At 36.1% G+C, this 4,134-nt stretch overlaps 1 long non-coding RNA gene across 1 annotated transcript; it reads left to right on the top strand.

Annotated features, from left to right (window-relative positions):
• Positions 1-459: 459 nt before the first annotated feature.
• Positions 460-2,561, top strand: LOC128777636 (uncharacterized). Its single transcript, XR_008422875.1, has 2 exons — positions 460-620; positions 2,329-2,561. It is a non-coding gene; the product is annotated as an uncharacterized LOC128777636 (long non-coding RNA).
• The last annotated feature ends 1,573 nt before the right edge of the window (positions 2,562-4,134 follow it).

Genomic DNA, 4,134 nt, shown 5'->3' with positions numbered 1-4,134 from the left:
GTTTTCTGCTTGTAACTTGTCATATTTTTTTCCCTCTGTTCTACCTTTTGTGCTAACAAATATTTAGTGTCTTATTTTAATTGCTTTGTTGATTGTTTATGCCTTTCAGTTATTTTTTTAAGCAGTTGCTCTAAAGATTACAATATGCATTTTAACTTATATAGGGTCTACCTAGGCAATGTAATTCCAGTAAAATATAGCAATTTAATGCTAATAAAATGTAGCTACTTTCCTCTACTATTTCTTCACCATTTTTGTGTTATTCTTTTTGTATATACTATATATAAGTATAAGCTTAAATTAGAGTATTATAATTATTGTTTGATATAATGTTATATCTTTTGTAAAAAGTATAAGAAAGGAAAGCATAGTTTATGCAATCTTTTACATTTATTTACATTTTTATTTCTTTTTAATTTTTTTAATGTTTATTTATTTTTGAGAGACAGAGAGAGACAGCATGAACAAGGGAGGGGAGAGAGAAAGAGGGAGACACAGAATCCGAAGCGGGCTTCAGTCTCTGAGCTGTCAGCACAGAGCCCTACACGGGGCTTGAACCCACGAGCCATGAGATCATGACCTGAGCTGAAGTCGGATGCCCAACCAACTGAGCCACCCAGGTGCCCCTACGTTTTTATTTCTGATGCTCTTTGTTTTTCCTTGTGGATTCCAGTTATCATCTGCTGTCATTTCATCCATTAGAATTTCTTGTGGTGAAGGCCCAGTAGTATTTATTTCTGTTTCAGTCTTTGTTCAAGTCAGAATGTCTATACTTGGCCTTCATTTTTGAAGGATAGAATTGCTGGTTATAGTATTCTTTGTTAAGTATAATATTCTCCCAGTGGTTAAAATATTTTATTCCACTGTCTTCTAGCATTATATCTGTTGAGAAATTATCTATTCATCTTATTGTTCTGTGCATGTTGTTTTTTCCTTTGTTTTCAAGGTTTCCTTTTCTCCTTTGGCTTTCAACAGTTTGACTATGGTGTGTTTAGTTGTGAATCTGTGCTTATCCTAATCAGGCATCATTGAACTTCTTGGATCTATGGATTAATATTTTAAAATTAAATTTGTAAAATTCCTGTTCATTATTTCTTTAAATATTTTTTTTTGCTTTTATATTCATTTATTAAGTTCTTTAAATATGTTTTCCTACCTTTTCTCTCTCTGTTCTCCTTCTGGGGCTCTCATTACAAAGATTTTGCTATTCTTGATGTCGTCTTACACATACATCTTTGAGGTTGTTAAATTTTCTTCAATCTTTTTGTCTCTATTCTTCAAGATTTACATTTTCTACTCATCTATCATTAATTTCACTAATTATTTACTCTTCTGTGTCGATTAAAAAATCTACTTCTTCATTGAATTTATTATTTATTGGTTCATTATCATTATACTTTTATTTAATTCTTTAAATAAGGTATAATTATTTGCATATATTCACGATAGTGACATTGACATTTCCATTTGCCAAATTCAACATCTGGGCTCACTCAGAGTTATTTTCTTTTGACTATTTTTTTTAATTCCTACATATGGGTCATATTTTCCTGTTCTTTTGCAAGTCTCAATTTTTTTGTTTGTAACTGGACATTTTAGATAATATATTTAAGAAATTCTAAGCCTGATTTTTTTCCCCTGATGGTTGTTATTACTTTCTCTTTTCCTTTTTTAATTTCCTGGACTTAAAAAGGCTTCTACCATTTATTGATGGATTTTTGTATGGGTTGGTGAATGCATTCAAAATTCAGATATTTTTCTAATTTGTTCAAGCTTTTCTTTTTTAAAATTTGTTTTAATGTTTATTTATTTTTGAGAGAGAGAGAGAGACAGGAAGGGACAGAGACATACGGAGACACAGAATCTGAAACAGGCTCCAGGCTCTGAGCTGTCAGCACAGAGCCTGATGCAGGTCCCAAACTCACAGACTGTGAGATCATGACCTGAGCCAAAGTTGGATGCCTAATCAACTGAACCACCCACGTGCCCCACTTAAGCTGTTCTTTTTGCTAGGCCCTCTCAGGTCTTTCTTGAATGAATGAACAGCTTCTCTGTCAGCCATAGATATGTAGAGAATGTGGACTCTCCAAGGTTATTTATTTGTGTTTATACAGACTAATCAGACAGTGATGTGTGCTAGATTGGCCCTTCTTGAGTCTCCTCCACATGGACTGCCACCTTAACCAGAAATGTAAAGAGAAATTACCTGGTCCATCCATGATTCTGTCATTTCAAGGACGTCCCTGTCCCTGATCTGTTGCTTCTTACAAGTGGAATTAAAACTTAGCCTAGCAGAGCTGTATGCTTTTCTTGTTCTTTTTCTACCAGGTTTGCTATTTTCCCCAGCAGTGCAATAGAAAAGGGAGTTTTTGCCTTCTGCTCAAAAACAAGTCAGCCTCCACCAACAGTGAAGTTGCCGGTTTTCATGGCCAACTCTGCCCAGTATCCCACCATCTGAGCTGTGGGTAGGAGATGGGAACAGCCTCAAACAAGAACATTACACATTCCCAATTTTTACAGGATGGTCAGCAGCTTTTCATAAATAAACATTTTTAAATTTTTTTTTGCCTTTGGTTGATACTCAGAACTCTTAGATAACCGTGTTTTGAAAATTTTGCGTAGTTTTATAGTTTTTCTTTTCTTTCTTTTTCTTTTTTCTTTTTTTTTTCTCACTAGAAGTTCTGATCCCTGACTTACTTTTAAACAGTAACTAACTGCAAAAGCCTAGGAGTTACTTAATGTCATTGAAAATTACTAAATTAACTATAGTTGGTTAATAGCAGCTACAGATTCTTTGCACTTTATCTGTTAAGAGGTGGAGTTTATGTTCATTTCCAACCCTCCTCCCCCTCCCCACAACTCCCTTGACGGTAGGAGGCTTTGTGGAAACTCTGACTTATAGAATACAACAGAAGTGACTCTCAGCCAAACTGCAGGGCCTAGGATTTAAGAGATTGGCAGCTTCCACTCTCTTTTGCTTCCTTGCAAAACAGTTACTGTGCTGTAAGGAAGCAGCAACTCTGTGGAGAGGCCTTATGGAAAGACACTAAGATACCTGGCCAATAACCTCAGCTGAGTACTAATTTTATGGCCACATGAGTAAGCCATCTTGGAAGTGTATCAACTAGGCCTTGTTGAGCTACCCCAGTTAACTCAATCTAAAACACAGATGAGCGCTTCCTGCCAACACCTTCTCAAATTGTAAATTTGTGAGCAAAATAAATGATGATTGTTGTTTTAAATCATTAAGTATCTGGGTGGTTTGTTACACAGCCATAAATAACTAGAACATTAATTTTCTACCTTCTTAAGGAATGAGAGTTGTGGATTAAAGCTAAGAACAGTTATTATAATGTCCATTTATCATCTACCTAGCAAGTAAGATTCCCATAGCCATAAAATTGAATTGCAAAAATATCACCTAAAAAAAAAAAAGAAGAAGAAGAAGAAAAAGCTGTGTAAGTTAAGCTTTTTATCTTGAATGGAAAGTGGTGATAATATAGAGGAGTGAAAAGTTTCATCCTGGGGATTATAGAGCAAAGAGGGAAGATTTAATGACAGAGGAAGGAGAGGAAAGTGATCAGTTGTTTATTTAACATGATTTGGCATAATAATAATTGGAAGTGGGTCTGAGCACATGGGTGGCAGTTCGTGCACTAACATCAGTTGATGCTCTGTGAGGAGGGAGAAGGAGGTTGCACACTAGCACAGGTTATCAGCCCCTGAATTGCAAGCACAAAGCAAAACCGGGGACTCTACACAGTGAGGAATGTAAGCTCCTTTCCCACACCCCTGGACCCCATCTTAGAAAAGAGCCAAAGAAGGAGGAGGTTCAGAAATAAAAGGATTTAAGTAATTCACTAAACAGATTGAACACACCTACAGGGTTTAAATTACTAAATCACACTAAATTGGTATCTATATTGGATATTGGTAATTTTTTCATCATATCTAGTGGCTGGAACTCATGTGGAAGACGTGAATACTTAAATATGAAAAAAAAAACAAACGTAGGGGTGTCTGGGTGCCTCAGTCAGTTAGGCGTCCGACTTTGGTTCAGGTCATGATCTCGCAGTCTGTGAGTTCGAGCCTCACGTCGGGCTCTGTGCTGACAGCTCAGAGCTTGGACCCTGC

The sequence above is a fragment of the Panthera pardus genome, unplaced genomic scaffold, assembly GCF_024362965.1.
Source record: "Panthera pardus isolate Hobbes unplaced genomic scaffold, ASM2436296v1 HiC_scaffold_17, whole genome shotgun sequence".
NCBI classification, from domain to species: Eukaryota; Metazoa; Chordata; class Mammalia; order Carnivora; family Felidae; genus Panthera; species Panthera pardus.
Note: the sequence above shows the minus strand (reverse complement) of the source record. Positions and strands in the feature narration are given on the sequence as shown.